This window comes from Mustela erminea, chromosome 1 (genome assembly GCF_009829155.1).
Source record: "Mustela erminea isolate mMusErm1 chromosome 1, mMusErm1.Pri, whole genome shotgun sequence".
NCBI classification, from domain to species: Eukaryota; Metazoa; Chordata; class Mammalia; order Carnivora; family Mustelidae; genus Mustela; species Mustela erminea.
Genome location: NC_045614.1, coordinates 120,271,988 through 120,289,837, shown reverse-complemented (window position 1 = coordinate 120,289,837; position 17,850 = coordinate 120,271,988). Strand labels below are relative to the sequence as shown.

Below are 17,850 nucleotides of genomic sequence, written 5' to 3'. Positions count from 1 at the left end.
GTTTTTACGGAACATTCTTTTTTAACAGAACATTTGCCATTGATTTGACAACAGGGAACACTAATTTTGAATCCCAATTAAGCAATATTAAGTCTAGGCAAAGCTCTCTAGACAGAGAATAGTAAAAAAGCATCTATTATGTGATGAATCAACCCTGATTTAAGTTACACAGTCATTAAACAGGCCCATTTCTTTTTATACCCGAAAGGCCTCTGAAGAACGGCCTCAAGAGTCCATCAGTGTGGACTTCAACTTGCCACACATATAAAAGAGAAGTGGTTTACAGTGATGTCTTCTAACAACCCTTTAAAATACAAAATTACGTGCCTCCAAGATGGACTCAATAAACGTGTTTAATGATTAAATAAATTACAGCTAAGGTATACCGACACAGAAATGAAAAGGATAAAAAATTAAAACACTAAGTAACAGAAGATAGGCCATATATATTTTTTAAATTTTATTTTTAAGTAATCTCTACACCCGACCTGGGTCTCAAACTCAAAACTCTAAGATCAAGAGTTGCACACTTTACCAACTGATCTAGCCAGGTGCCCTGACAGGCCTTATTTTTGGTACATCCTTTTCAGTTGTTGAACAGTAAATCAGTCATAGGACTTAAGGCAAACCATTATCAGCCGGGGAAAGACAAGTCAGGTATGGAAATGAAAATCAAAAAGCCAGTCCCCTCTGACTAGCAAGAAAAGCTCTGAGTTTGTTTGAATGGAAACCAGTATAAGAAAGGTAATAAAATTTTCTCAATTGAAACAAACTGACTTACTATTCCAGCTCTGGAACAGACATGCAGTGAGAATATCAAAGACTGGAACATAGCTAAGGTTTAAAAGGACAACCACAAAAATGAATGCAAACTTTGCTTAAAACTGAGATATTATATAGGCTAATAAAGAGAAGAAGGTACTAGGTATAATGAATTCAGAATTAGAAATAAATACTACTTTTAATAGTATTTATGAAATAGTTTACCACAGAAGGACTAACCTTTGATTTTTAAAAGATGGGGGGGTGAGGCGCCTGAGTGGCTCAATGGGTTAAGCCTCTGCTTTCAGCTCTGGTGATGATCTCAGGGTCCTGGGATCGAGCCCCACATCGGGCTCTCTGCTCAGCAGGGAGCCTGCTTCCCCCTCTTTCTCTGTCTGCCTGTTTGCCTACTTGTGACCTCTTTTTCTGTCAAATAAACAAATAAAATCTTTAAAAAAAATAAATAAAAGATGGGGGGTGGACTAGTAAATAAAACTAAGATCACTAAGTCCTAAGTGAATCAAAACAAGTGTCCATGGACAGACTGTATTTGGTAAATTATTTGGAAGAGCAAAAGTAAAAAAATGTGCAGAAGATTGGCCTCTTAGCAAAAATTTATGAATAATATACATCAAATGTCCAAGTATGCGGAGGGGGTACAAGATGAGGTCAACACCCATCCTAACAGGCAATAAACGCTTGTTCAAATCAAGTGAAGACAACGGAGACCAAGTTTAATACTCAGATAACAAGTTGGTACACACCTGTACCAATACCCGCCCCCCCCGGCCCCGCCATAGGCTGGCTACCAGTAAACCTACGAAGACAAAACGCAAAAGAAAATAGGAGTAGAAACTGATGACAAAAATGAACTGAGATAGGCTTTGAAGTTTTATTGAAAACTGGGGGAAATCCACCATGAAAATGTTTGAGGTCAATTTCACAGGGTGAAAGAAAACAGTTGGCAGTACTGTCCTGTAAGATTTTTTTCCCCAAAAACCAACAAACAAAAAAGTCCACATAGGAACAAATCAAGTGCATCACTTCATAACCACACTGAGGCCCTGCAGTGCCCATCCTTTGTTAAGTACTCGACCCAGTCAGGCTACAGACAAACTGCAAAGGCAGACTTTTATCACCATCTTATTAAAAATATTTCTTTCCATTTCACTGTAAATGTACTTCAATGCTAATGCTGTTCAAAGTGCTCAAAACTAAAAATCAGATTTGCTATCTTTATCCTGCCCATAACAAAGATTGATTGGCTTTTTATTTAGTATACAAATTAAGTTTCAAAGTGTGGGGGCATCTGGGTGGCTCCGTCCTTAGGCATCTGCATCTGCGTCCGGCTCAGGTCATGATCCTGGCGTCCTGGGATGGAGCCCCACACTGGGCTCCGGGCTGGGCGGGAAGCCTGCTTCTCCCTCTCCCGCTCCCCCTGCTTGTGTTGCCTCTCACGCTGTGTCAAGTAAATAAATAAAATCTTAAAAAAAAAAAAAAAAGTTTCAAAGTGAGGTAGGTAGATCCTCGGGGTTCCCAAGATTTTTTAAGGGGTCCATAGGTCAAAATGATTTTTATAGTACTAAGACATTACCTGCCTTTTTCACAGAATTGACTTCCACCCTGATGTTATTACAAAGCAGTAGTGGGTAAACTGCTCATACCCTAATGCAAATCAAGATGTTACATCTTACTATCTTAGCAGATAGTAAGTATGGTAGAGATATTCTTTACTACCATACTCTCAAAAAAAAAAAAAAAAAAACCCCACACAAATACACGAATCTTTCACTGAAGAATTTCATGAAAGCACCAAAAACACTTAAGTTTATTAAAATCTTAGCCCTCACATATACATCTGTTTAATATCCTATAACAAAACATTAAGTACAAATAAAGCACTTCTGCACACTAAAACGATGGTTGTCTCCAAGAAAAGCACTGTGCAATTAGTGAACTGCAAGCTGAACTAGCTACTTTTTTTCATGGAACACCATTTTTACTTCAAAGAACAACTAACTGACAAAGTATGGCTTTTCAGACTGAGAATTTGGCAGACATTTTCTTGCAAATAAACAAAGTGAAACTGTCACTTTAAAGAAAACAACTAGCAATATTTGCTGGCAAGAATAAAACCTAAGATTTTAGGAGAAATTAGGATTTGGAAAATTTATCAGCCACCATGAACTTAAGATTAAGAGCACCCCAATACTCAAAAACTTGTCTGATAAGATCAAGTTGTGATACAGATCATGATGTTCAATAACTGTTTCTACTGCATAATGAACATATGGAAAGTATACACAACTCAGTAAACAAATATTTTCCCAAACACCAATACAAAATTATGCATGAGGAAATGAACTATTCTAAGTTCAAAACAGACCAATGGATTTTAATGTAATAATACAAAAAGTTCACGGATACAACTTCAGAACTTGCAATGCAACTAATCATTAAACTACCCACTTGAGACTTGGCAGTATCAAAGAAAATATTCAAATTCATTTGAAAAATAAATTTTATTTTGATTTGAAAAAGTACCAATTATACATCTTTGTAAGGCCAGATTTTATTTTTCCTAGACTTTGATTATAACAACATACCTCAACATGAATGCAGAAGCATAGGTGAGAACACAGCTATAGTCTAGTAAACCAGGGATTAATAAAAATTTGCAAATATATAAATCAATGTGATCCTTCTCATGAATTCTTTGGAAATTCTTGGAAAATACTTATTTTTCATTAAATATATTCTTAGTGTTAACATGTTATAGATAGGTTTGTTATGTTAAAATGCACTGGCAACATAAAACTTCATAGTTTTAATTTCTAATGTAGCAAATACTGACAGCTATAACACACATAAATAAAAGCTCTTTGGCATCATTAATGTAACAAGAACATAAATGAAGAATATATATCTGCTAGTACAAAAACTGATTCCTTCTTGGGAATATTACCACTAATCTTTTTTGGGGAAAAGACCTCTTAAGCCATGAGCATTTTTCAGATTTTAACAGGATATAAACCTTGTTAGAATTCTGTTATGTTCATGCTGGAATACACATCGCTATCTAGTAAATTCATACCTAATGAACAAAAAATAGACTTAAAGAAGCCAGGAACAACCTCATGCAAAAGTTCTACTTTTGAGAAAACATGTGGAATCTACTAAATACAATATGGAGGAATAAAAATGACCCATCTGAGACTACACCTCTGGAACGAAGCTGGTCTCTGTTTTGTAGCCTTTATTTCCCAAAAGGAAGACATTCAAGACTAGGTAATGGCAGCTCCTCTGTACCATATATATGAAATCAAATCATGTAAAACTATGGCACTAAAATGTTCCAATCATATACTCAAACTATTGGCAACACGAGAAATAAAGAGGTGGCAAGCTGAGCAACAAATCTGAAATTCTTTTTGGTCAGATTTCCAGGTTATACCTGGTACAATTTCCATACCTGTTCCTCTGCATTCTGAGGACACAAAAGAAAAAACAGGAAATGCAGAGAACAGAGGAAATCTAGGGAGTAGAGACACATCTGTGTTTAATCATGGTAAATTAAGTATTCCACACACTATTACTCCTAACCAGATCAGTAACTGCTGTGAATACATTAAAAGAAATTCAAAGCATAATAGGGCTTTAGTTCTTTTTGAAGTCCTTGTAACACATGCCACTGTCACCCTTTTGGCAAGTAAAGAAGCTGAGGCCTAGGCAGAAGTGCTGCATAAAAACAGCTCTCTCTAAAATCTCCTATCATCCCTTTCCCTGGGACAAGTAACCCTACTCAGCACAACCAAACTTACCACTATCCTACCAATAAAACTCTGCTTTGACAACATCTTCCACCTTCCCCTGAACCCCACCTCTGACCCTTACATTCTAAAACCAACTGAGCTCACTGCTCTCCTCAAACAGTGCTTGTATTCTAGGTTTGTTGATAATTGAACAAACACAACAAACACATTTCATCACTTCTAGCCAGGTAGATGATACGCTTTCGTTAACAATAGGTTAATGAATAATAATGATTTAATGTCTATTTTCCAAGGAACTTATATACAGCAAAGGCATAAATACATCTCCTTAAATTTCTCCAATTTGAATAATATATCAAGTGTCTTCGAAAAGAAAAAAAAATTTACTTATCAGTTCCAAAGTGTTTGATGTCTAATGTAAACTACAGAATTAAAATAAACACAAATAGTTTTACTTTGTTACAAAGTGGACATGCAGATGATCTAAAATGGGCTGTCCCCCCCTTATCCTTGGAGAATGCATTCTAAGACAGCTAGCAGGTGCCTGAAACAGCAGATAGGAACCCTATAGATACTATGTTTTCCCCTTATGAGAGAGTCTGATTTATAAATTAGGCACAGTAAGGCATGCTTACTAACAATATGCTATACTAGGAGTTATGTATATGTGGCTCTCTCTCCAAGTATCTTATTGCAGTGTAATCACCCTTCTTCCAGCCATGATGTGAGATGATCAAATGTCTGTGATGAGATGAAGTGAAGCGATTGACATAGGCATTGTGACATAGTATGAGGCTACTAGAGAGTTTCTGACAACACTCAGAAGGATCATGTGCTTGCTGGACTGCGGATGACAGCGGGTAACTGAAATCATGGAAAGAGAAACTATAGAAATATAGAAATAAGGACTAGCACATGGCCAAACAAAAAACAAAAAATATTCACAACTTAAAACCTTCCATGAAGAAATTATTAACCCAGAACACATCCACAGATATTGAGTGTCATTTACTTTGTGAACTAAGAGTGTGAAAAAAGTGATATAAAAGTGGGAAATCTGAAAAATAAAAAGCAGTGTTTGGGGAAGTGAATGTTTCCATGTCCTTCAATTTATCATTCCCAATACAATCTTGCAGGAGAAATGGCCAATAATAATTTAAATAATTATACTACTTGTATACTTAATGAAATGCACGTCTACCTGAATACAGATGTAATTTTTCATTTACTTGCACTTAGGTAATACGAATATAGTTCAACTTCCAAATGCAGATGTGCACGACTTAGAAATTTCTAAAATTTGGTTTTAATACAAATGGACCTCTTATAGCAACTTCATAAACAATCTTTTCTATATGAAGATGAACATAATCACATGTCTAGCCAGGCTGGCAAGAACAAAGAATAAAATACAGCTTTTTTAAAAATCATAAAAGACCAAGGCACAAATGAGTTTACAAAAGGGGATGGGAGGTAAAGGGCTAATAAAAGCTAAATGAACACAAAATTGTATGTGTAGGGAGGGGTGGGAGAATATCTAAACTAGAAGGCTCCCCAGAGGTTCTTCAAAATGCAGCACGTTACATCCTCTGGGAAGCTTTTAAAAATCCTGACGCCCATGTCACATCACATGCTAATTACACCAGAATTTCAGGCGGTGGGAGTCAGACACAAGTTTTTTTTTTTTAAAGATTCTCAGGGAAATACAATGCACAGCAAAGTTTGGGAATCTTTCGTTTACCCAACTGAAAGCATTCTAACAATCTGCAAAATATGATAACTTAAGAAAAAGAGCTCTCTAGATCACAAAGTACTTCTCAAAATCCTTATGTCCTTAATTTCCTAGAGCTGCCATTACATAGCACCACAAATGTGGGTGCCTTACAACAGAAAAGCACTGTCTCATTTCTGGAGGCTAAAGTCTGAAATCAAGCTGTTGGCAGGGCCATGCTCCCACCAGAGCCTCAGTGGGGGAAGATCCTTCCTTGCCTCCTCCAGCTTCTGGTACCTCCAAGTGTTCTTTGGTTTATGGCAACCTAACACAGTCTCTGCCTCCATCTCCACATGGCTGTCTTCCCTCTGTGTTTGTGTCCGTGTCCAAATTTCCTTCTTATAAGGACACCAGTCACAATGGAATAGGGCCTACCCTAATGACCTTATCTTAGCTACATCTGCAAAGACCTTATTTCTAAATAAAGTCACAGTCACACAGGTACCAAGGGTTACAATTTCAACTTATCTTTTGGGGAACATAATTCAATCCGTAACACCTAACTTTTAAAACAAGAAAACTGACTGTTGTATGATTTAATGCAGAATTCCAGCTTTGAGAGAACAAACTCATAAATGCTACACCTTTTCAGAGTTTAAAAGGACAACAGATGTGACAGTACTCTAAATAGAGGATCCATCTTCTTGTATCCCTTCAGGAGCTAGACTACTCCATTATTAAACAATAAGATTACAAAAATAAACTACCCTCATGCTAGTTTCTTCTTGCCCTGGCTGCCAAACTGCTATTTCAAGATACTATTTCAGCAAAGTCCAAAATTCTTTAGTCCAGCAATGAAGTCCCTTCCAATACAGCAACCTACAGTTACAGCTTCTATTCCTTCCCACTCTTACAATCAAGCCGGGTTGCACTGTGAAACTGTGAAGCTTTCAATATTGCAATTTATAAGAAAAAATACATACATACATTTGGTCATTCACATGACCAAATGTGTATTTCTCATACGTATTTGGTTTTAGTCCCACATTCCTGACTCAGAGTTCCCCAAATCCTTGGAACTTCACAAGTGTTGAGAGTGGCAAAGGTGTCTCTTGGTATGCTGATGAGGTGACTTTGGGACCACACCTAAGGATGGGGGCTGGTTGCCAGGAGAACCAACCCTGTGATATGAGGATTGGATTTTTCAGTTCCACACCTACCAAGTTTTAGGGAAGGGGGAGGGCCTGGAGCTTTAATCAATCACCAATGACTTGATCATGTTTGTGTGATGAAGCCTCCTTAAGAACCCAAAACGACATCAGAGAACTTCCAGGTTGGTGACCACACGGAGACTGGGGGGTGGGGAGTGGGGGCGGCATGCCTAGAGAACATGGAAGCACCACACCTTTTCCCCTCACGTTGCCCTGATGCATCTCTTCCATCTGGCTGTTCCTGAGTTGTAATCTTTCATAATAAACCAATAATCTAAAATAATAATGTAAAATGTTTGGAGTTCTATGAGCTGCTCTAGCAAAGTAACTGACCCCAAAGAGGAGGCCATGGGAATCTCTGATTTATCGCTGGTTGGTCAGAAGCACAGGTGACAACCTGGGCTTGTAACTGGCATCCTGAGGGGGAGAGGGCAAATCTTTCAAGACTGAACCTCTGGCAGATAGTGTCAACACTGAGCTGATTTCTCAGATAACAGTAGGGGGCAACCTACTCGTCACTGAGGACTGTCTGTTGGTGGGGTAGGAAACACCACCCTGCATTAAAAACTGAGTCTCAGAACATCAACAAAAGAGCCTTCCATAACAAAGTACCGCAAATTGGGTGGCTTACAACAAAATGTATAGCCTCATAGTTCTGGAGCTTACAACAAAATGTATAGCCTCATAGTTCTCTAAGTCAGAGGTGCAAAATCAAGGTGTTGGCAGGGCAATGCTCCTGAAGGTGCTAAGGAAGGGTCTGTTCCAGGCCTTCCTCCTACCCTCCCTGACTTATGGATGTGTTACTCCAGCCACCTCACCAAGTCTCCCCAGGTCTCTTCACATTCTTTCCCCCTGTGTCTGTATCCAAATTTCTGGATTATATACTGGATTAGACCCTACCTAATGACCTCATTTAACTTAAAGAGACTGCGCTTTAACCTTACAGAGAACTTATCTCTGTAAGTACCTATTTCCAAGTAGGCTTATATTCTGAGGTATTGGGAGTTTGGACTTCAGTTTATGAATTGTGGATGATACAATTCAACCTACAACAAATAAGCAGCTGATAAAGCCCAGGATTAGTAAATACAGATGCCACCATCTGTACTTCAAAAGTGTAGATGACAGGTATAGATAAAGGTTAGACGACGGGTACAGATAAAGGTTAACAAAAGCCTTTTCTCCCTGACCTTCAGTTATCTCCTCAGCATGCCCATAAGATAGATAAATCCTTTAGAACACAATTCAAAACAATAGTAATTATGGTGACTATGAAGGCATCAACATGCAGGGATCAATTTAAGTGACATTATGTGGGTGAACTGTCCAGAATTCAAATCACTCTTCTCTTCTCCTACAAGTGAGTTATTCATTCCCAGTGTGTCATGCTTTGGCCAATGGAAATTGAGCAGATGTGATACACCACATCCAATCACAGTTTTAAAGGTATTACAAGTATCTGCCAGTGCTCTTGCTCTCTTCTCCTGCCACAAGAATGAGGATGTCCTATACACTGGACCTGCTCTAAAAGCCTGGATCCCCAAGTGAGAAGACAGAGAACAAAGACACAGTCAACCAACATTATCTACATTTAAGATACACAGAAAATAAACACTTTTTAAAACTAGCAAAGTTATTTGTAGTCATAAAGAAAACCAATATACTTTAAAGCAAAATTCTGACTACATGTAATCCCTACAGACAAATAAGAATTGCAAAGAAACTTTAAACTGCTTTCAATAATCTTCAAACCAACATTTTCAGAAAGGAAAAACAGACACAAATAGAGAAGCAGTAAAAACTGTTTTGTCTTCTTTCCATGATGAAGTGCTATAGAAGCTGGCTACGTCTGGAGGACGTAGAACAATACACTAGGGAGGTAAGAAGTGAGAAGCTCAATGTGTCAAACTGTCCTAGAGAATAGTCTGTCTTGATGGCAAAAACATTCTGATCATTTTACTTTTATTATGAAACTCGTATTTGATGGAACTGAATACAAAAAATTAAAATTACTTTAATATTTATAACACACTGATAAATATTCATTTTTTAAAAAGATTTTTTTATTTTATGACAGAGAGAGAGCAAGAGAGGGAACACAAGCAGGGAGAGCTGGAGAGGGAGAAGTAGACTCCTGCTGAGCAGGGAGCCCCATATAAGGCTTGATCCCAGGACCCCTGAGATCATGACCTAAGCCAAAGGCAGACAAAGCTTAACAACTGAGCCACCCAGGAGCCTAATACACATATTTTCAGTAAAATTCACACAATACAATCAAGTTTTGAAACCCTATAATCATATGTATGATTAAAATATAACTAGGAACTCGTGATTTGTCTTTCTCTTACTAAAAATACACATTTCCTAGGCCTAAAACGACCTACAAGGAGTTAATAGCATCCTCTTAGTAAAAAGCGTTCTATACTTGGATTACAGTCTTTAAATAAACACTCTCCACTAAAAGAAGTCAGAATTCCCTACAGGAATGGCCAATTGCAGGGCTAAAGCAGGAAGCTTAGAACATCTTGTCATGCAAGAAAGCAAGAAGACTACCAAAGACCACTCCTGTCAGGTCAAAAGGAGACAGAAATAAAGTAAATTAAACCACCTCAAAAATAGATTATAAAAAATAAAAATAAAATCCACATCACTGGTCACCTTGAGAGGTTACTAGAGTACCACCAATTCAGTATTCTGAAAATTGGTAACTAAAACATTCAGACACATACTCTGCCTTTCTTGTGCAAGTTCTATTTCAGAATATCACAATGCTTGATCAGGAGGAGTCCTTTACAGAATTCCAGCCAGTCAATGCAAAAATAAATAAATAAATAAATAAACAAATAAATAAATATAAATATAAATAGTTAGAAAATAGCCATTTCTATTCCTAAGAAAATAATGAATCTAAGCAACAATTTATTAACGATGCTAAGCCCACTAGGGAAAAATCTGGTGCACAATTGTGTCAAGGGTGGATTAGGCTAACAATAACTGAATCAACTAATCAATATCACCATCACTGAAAGTGACACAACCAGATGCTCTATGCCCCATGCACTGTCATGCAAATGGTCATGATCAAAGAACTCCAAGTGAATTTAATCGGGTCAACTATCACTTTACAGACATACAGGACAACAGTGAAATATGTTAGCAATATAAGGATGCAGAGACAAATTAAGAATATAGGAAATTCAACATACCAATAAGTGGAAGGGGCTTAAATTTAGCAAACCAAAAGCAGTATTAGACTTTATTTGGATTCTGACAAAACTAACCATCTGAAAAGGTCAATTGGGAGCCAAAAGAAAAAAAATTTAATTCTCTTTACCTCTTTCAGTTTCTCATAAGGCTTTTGTGGACCACTGTAATACATGAAGCCTAACCTTTTCCCCATATTAATCAGAAGGATGGGGAATCTGTAACAATGAGGGCAGTGAGTACAGAGAAAATATAATGACTGTTATTTCAAACTCAGCATGTATCCTAGTAGTCTTCTAAGCCTTACTTTGTTTAAAGATTAAGATCCTCATTTCAATATAATATCCTGGGCTTGACTCTGTTCTGGAAAGCAGCTCCAGTACTGATGCTCTCTAAGTTCATCTAGACGTATCAACAGTTTTCATCAGATCAATTCAGTGTTTCTCAAGTACAGGTCTTAAATAGCCTTCTTCCTTCAACATAACCCAAATGTATCCAAGGTGCTCAAGTAAGTAGTTTTAAAGAAACAAAATTCTAAGGCCATGCAATGGGTGTTTTTCTTCTCTGCTCTCAACCTCACTGTTTCTTGGAGAAGGAAAGCATTTAGAGACAAAAGAGGAAACTATCTACACCTGTAGACAGCAACTTCAGAATCCGTTTGATTTACTCCAAAAATATTAAGAAATAAGTAGTAAAGCTTTCTTATTAGAACTGCGAAACCCCTTGATTACCACATGGTAATCAGATATTTAACCTTTGTTTTTTATCAATTAATTATGTAACTAACCTTTTTTTTCCCCCCACACAATTTTCTTGCACAGTTCTCTAAAACAAATGAAAGGAAAAAGAGATATTCTTTCAAAAATATATGAAGTTCTGCTTGGGCCAGGTGATCTCAAGAACACCTGACCTCAATTAAAATACCTAATGTTATAACTAGAATTATGGAATATTAGAATATTATCTAGTATTAATTTTATATTACTATATAATAATACTAGAATGTTAGAATTAGAATTATGTTATATATAAAATGCTATAGTGAAAATGAATACATATTAAATTAGAAATAAGCATCTGAATCATTAAGCTGTACAAATGAAACTAATATAACGTGTGTGCCAACTATACAATTTAAAAAAAAAATAAAAGAAAAGCATTTGACGTGAGTTATATACATTTTTAAGACTAAAACTATTCCCACAAATCACACCTATTTTCACTCTACTACAAGATGTCCTGGCATTTTATAGGGGCTCTACTTACCTAAAAGCTCAAAATATAAATTATAGTAAGTATAACACAAGTCAGGAGGAAAAGTATTATTTTGGGGGGTCTGCTGATATAAAATTAACTGCTAACTGATAACCTATAAAGAATTACAGGCTTTAGAGCTGAACGGAACAAGAGAATTTTTCCCTTCCTGTCACAGGTTGCCCAGATTGATGAAAAATCTCACAGCAATTACATGTATATAATCACTTTCTTTGAAAACAAAACAAAACTGCTTTGAAAGACTGAAAGTGATGGCTATAGCATTGTATGAACATTATGGAAAACTGAACCCACTGAAATAGTGCCTTTGCAAAACAGAGATGAATACAAAGCATCTGCTATCATTTCTAAAACTTCTATAGAGATTTGGATTAGGAGAGGAAGAGGGAGAAGATGAAATGAAGACCTCCACCCATCTAGTCTGTGTCTGGTTTATCACATGTCACTGGATTATTTAAAAAAAATTTTAATCTATTCATGGCCAGCAGGCAGGAGTATGAAATTATTTCCCTTTCATCTGGTTCTGTATTTAAAAAGCCTAATGTGTTGAAATCCAAGACTGCTAGAAACTAAAAGAATGCTCCTTTTTTCCATTACATGGTAGAAATGGGTTCACCTTTTTCTTGTCCCTGCTTATATTATTAGTGGTAAAAGAAACTGAAATCAATACCTAAACAACAAGAGGGAAGTGGTCAAAGCTAAAAGCAACAGTGAGAGCATTCATTTCAAAATTCAGGTTTTTGTTGATATAGATCACTACTCTAAAGAAAAAATAAGCACTGGATCATACAATGTGGGACACAGGCGAGATTTTTTCAAACACTGGTGACTCAACAAGTACTCTAATGAATGACAACTTATGCTCATTAAAAAAATGCAAGGTACATGACAGCAGATACTTGATCCTTGTTATTCACTATTATACTTGTGCCTGGAATATAGCCCGATTCACAAAAGACACTCAATTATTATTTGTTGCAAACAGTAAATAAAGCTCTTTCTTTCTACTTAGTCAATAGTGTTTTAAAAGACAAGAAAGACAATCTTCAATGACATTCAATGTTCCTTCTCATCCATTCCCAATTTGATCTCCATTCCCTGCGCAATTTTAATAGCTTGTATCTCCATTTCTTTTTGGGCAAACTCTGAATATGAAAAAAGAAAAAGCCCACCACACTCATTTCTAGCCCACCAGTGGTCCTTGCTTAGTACGGCATACCAAATTCACCCGTGGCAGCCTTTTCAAAGTAAAGTCATAAAGTTCTTGACAACCCCGAAAAGTCTTAAGTTTCAGAAAGCCAGAGGTACATCCCACGCATGCATATTTTGACAAGTTTCTCAGGTCACACAAACCATGACTGTGGATCACATCACAAAATTCAAAGCTTCACTACCTTTGAATCCTGTAACTGCTAACACACACAGACCCCTCTCTTTTACTTTCATCTACTCCGTTTTTCTAAAGAAACAGGTATTCGTGGCCATCTCAAATTACTCATACTTCTCAGCATCCTTCAATCGTCATCATATTTCCTGGACCAGATCTATTTTCCTTCCACTTTGATGCAAGTCTACTGATATGAACAACAAATGCTGTGATTCTGACACTCACTCCAAATAGCCTTGCCATTCCCACTCAAGCCCTGTCACTTATCTAAGCCCCAAATTATAATGGTATCTAACATCATTCTGCCCTCCTTCTGAGCCATTTGGTAATCATTTTATTATGCCTTTAACACCCTGTTAAATTTTCCATCATGGATTTAAAAAAAAAATTCAACTTTCCTCAAAGAACCCATCTCACCAAAAGCCTCTCAATCTCAGGTTGAGATCACTTCTCTGATAAAAAGTTATTAGTACTTCTTGACTTTTGTTTACCTCAAAATCTTTATTTATCCTATTGTTCTGTGCTGACTTTCTGAAGAAGTTTAAAAAAAAAAAAAAAAGCTACAAACAAGAAAAAAATTGTACCACAGAATTTGTTGGGTCTCCTGTGATATACCACCATATCATTAGCAAAAATTACTAGCCTTTCTTTGGGAATTTAATACAGAGGCTAACAGAAACAAGAGCTTTTTCTCTGCCCCAATAATAAGCACCTTTAAATAGACAAAGAAATAAATATTCCATTTAAAAGAGCAAAAAAACCTATTAAATATTTACCAAATTTATATGACTAAACAGTATTCTATTGAAAGACACAAAGATTGAGCAAAGGAAAAGAATGGATTGGTATTGTATTGTATTGCAACATGTGACTATCCATCTGAAAAGTGGGCACACATGTTTTACAACTGACAAAAATAAATTCCAGATTAAAAAAAAATAAAAAATAAATAAATTCCAGATATATTTAATATTTAGATGTTTTAAATAAATGTGTGTGTCCATGTACCTAACACACACATACTTCACATATACGCCTTAACAAAACATTGAGGCTACATGTCCAATATAGAGAACAGAAAAAGTCCTTTTTTATCCAAGACTAGAAACTCAAAAAACTATGCAAGAAAAGACAGCTATATCTGAGTACATGAAGATTTACTAGTTTATCAAAGAAATACATATCAAAGTGACAATGAGTAAAATTACACACTGTAAAATTGGTAAATATTTAAAAGATCTAGAATGCCTATTTCAGACAGAAATGTGGGGAAGGCTATTTCCCTATATTTCAAGTGAAGATGTGAAAAAGCCCTTTGGAAAACAATCTGTCAACCTCTGTTACAAGTGAAAATATTAGACTAAATCATAAGAATTTGTTATTTTGTTGTTAAAATGGTCAGTCAACAAATATACATCCCTACAACCTAGAGAAATAAAATATAAGTTCCTAAGGACACTTGTTTTAGAAACATTGTTTTTTTAGTGGAAAAAAAGGGGAAACAAAGAAATAAAGTAAATGTTCATTAAAAGAGGAGTACCAAAATAAGACTATAGTATATTCATAATATTCATGTACTACACAATCATTAAAAGTAATAAACTGTTGGGGGGACAAAGGGAAAGAGTTTCCTTTTATGTATAAAATGTAAATAATCATATTTACGTATTTAAATATAATGTATAAAGGAAAAAATATTTTTGTAAAATTATTTTTGTTATTGCTAAAGTTCTACTTTTGACTTTTTGAATTTAAAACACTTTATTATCAATCACCACCAAATCCGATGGGTTTTCATACTCCTTGATCTCCACTCCTGGCCATTTTCAGCATTTAAGAAAATCACAACTTGTCCTTGAACTTTCCACAGCTGGCTTCCTGACTTGTCCTCTTTCCTCTCTTGAACCCATTTTTCTTCCTGCCCTAACATATGTACAGCCTTTTTAGCCTTCTGATCTTCTGTCTACTGTCCCAACTAAGGGTCTCAAACACTCTAAAGAATCAGAAAATACCTCTCCTATTATGTGCCACTCCACACATCCTGATCTCTCCCACTCAAGGAATTCAATTCCAGCTGACCGATGCACACATCTATTTATATGCCTTCTTGGAATCTCGTAATTCAGTATTATCTGAGGCAACTTATATCCTATACTCCCAAATTTGTTTCTCCTCTTGCCCATAATTACCACTGATTCTACCACTCACAACACCTGAAACTTTAGTATCCTGTTGGATGTAACTTCTTAACCTCAGTTTTTACCTGGAACTTTATAGAATCCATCTCCTATTACTGTAAAGCACCACTTTCAGCCAGGCCTTTCTTTCTACAGTACCTGCCACCTGTATTACTACATTAGCCTCAGAGTCTCCTACGTCTCTTCCTATTATCTTCTGACACCAAGGCATAAACCATAACTGATTGATTATATATTTATTTACTGCTACTTAATAACTTCCACATTTCACTCCAAAGAGATTGGCCAGGCACTTAAGCTCCCCCTCTGTGATCTCAGAGCATCTAGCCGTACGACTTGAATTCATCCTACTCCTCTGGAGCATATATTCAGGGTGTAGCATTCTAAAACCCCTGCTTTTTCTTCAGCTCTTCGTTCCAACTGTAGGTGCTCAAATTCTTCTATTCTTCAAATGTCACCTCCTTATGAAGCCTATTCAAATACCAACATCACAGTTGGGTGTTTTATTTTTCTGAAAACTCGGCAGTAGCAAAAGAGTATCAGACTAGAAATTAGAATGTTGATGGCTTCTTTCAAATGCTACTGCTTTTGACATCTGGGCAACAAACCAAGTTCCAGAGCCCCAGTTTCTTGTTCTGTAAAATAGGAATAAAATTAACCTACACACCTCACAGGTAGGTAGGAATGTAAGGAAGATCAATTATAAGTGTTAATGCTGTCATTGTATCACCTTTTATTATGCATGCTTGTTTTTCCACCACAAATTATAAATATTTTAAAAAACAGTCTACACTTTATATCTAGCACCCATCACATAGTAGCTATTCAAATGTCTTTTTTTTAAATTTCATGTCATAAAGCATAACACTCCCATTCCAGCATGAGAAATACAATCCATGCACAATTTATACATACTCATGCACTGATTAAAAAAAAAAAATCCACATGGCATTTCTGGACCTCATTAGTTATCTGATGGGTGGGGACCCTTTAAAATGGCTGATAAATAACTAAATAATCAAAGAACTCCAAAAATTTTATAATATATAATATGTAAGTAATACAAAGTACCCGTGTGAGGTGACTGGTCATGGTGGTTTATTATCCAATCCAACAAATTTATCCAGCATTCATAGTTGAGCATTAGTGTTTTAGTTTACCTTAGAATTGTAAATATTGACATCATGGCTATTTCAGTGACACAAGACAACAGATAAAAAAAATGAATATGCAAGAGAAACATATTAATTCATTAAGCTGAAAGATTCTGTTTTTTCCTCCTTATACAAGAGCAAAATTAATGATGGGCAGTGTTCATCAAAATTCAAAATAAAATGGAAAGGAGAAGGGAAACAACACTACAGAAACCTGTAAATCATATACTACAAGAACTTGAAGTCCTTGAGATACCCCTGAAAACCATGTTGTATCTTAAACCATGTAACATCTTACACCAGGAAACACAAAAGCTACCTAAAATTAGTAGGGTCTTGTCTGAAGGCCATAAGAACCAACGGGAACAGAGACTCGCGAGCGAAAAATTGAAGAATCTGAACATCAATACAAAAATTATTAAAAATCTAAAACGCAAATATACTTATTTAAATCCATGAGTTCACAGGTTATATAACACGACTGGCTAGTATTTCTTGGCATTTTATTATTTCACAAAAAAACTGCTCTCGTATCTAGTTATCACATCTGCTCTTATATATATGTCATATCCACACTCTTGCACACACCTGTAATTCATTTTTAAATCTAAACTTACAAACTCTGTAAAAATCATCCAGTCATAAACTTTAAACTACTCTTGCTATAGTGCCTAGTAAAGCTTCAATGGTTACTGATAAAAAACCTTACTAAGAGCCTGACTCTTAAATAATGGCTGAATGCCAAGAACAAGTAGCACCAAAATAAAGTCACAAGTAACTGGGCCATATTATGGATTAAGGCGGATATGGGTAAAAAAGGAAAGAATGAGTTAGACAGGAATGATGAACAGCAGTTGATGAGAAGCAAATTACTGTGTGTGTTCGTTTAAAAAAAAAAAAAAGCTCACCCTGTATGTGATGTTGCTGAGTCCCATAAACAAACATCAGGCAGCATGATGTAATAGAAAGAGTCCTGGACTGAGCGAGGGGACCTCTGTTCTAGTCCAAGGCCTCAGTTCCTCATCTGTAAAATGAGGGTGCTGAATTAGAGATCTGAGAGGGCTCCTCTAGCTTTAACATTGAGGGAGTCTATGGACAAACTCAAGAAGCAGCAATAAAATGTAGGACTTTTGTTAACAGTGAAGTTTACCTGTTAACATTGCAAACAGTGGGTG

The 17,850-nt window shown here is 36.2% G+C and overlaps 1 protein-coding gene across 9 annotated transcripts in view; it reads right to left on the bottom strand.

Moving 5' to 3' along the window:
* The window catches only part of TBL1XR1 (TBL1X receptor 1), a 170,051-nt gene that overhangs the window by 49,721 nt on the left and 102,480 nt on the right, over positions 1–17,850 (bottom strand). Inside the window, exons 1-2 of one of the 9 annotated variants that reach the window (XM_032340578.1) lie at positions 10,969–11,063; positions 10,792–10,879 (exon numbers count right to left, since the gene is read on the bottom strand). The exons of 7 other annotated variants lie outside the window; for them this stretch is intronic. The gene's annotated coding sequence lies outside the window, so the exon portion shown is untranslated. Of the gene's footprint in view, positions 1–10,791; positions 10,880–10,968; positions 11,064–17,583; positions 17,687–17,850 lie in introns of those variants that run through there. One more of the 9 variants, XM_032340596.1, reaches the window with a different exon arrangement.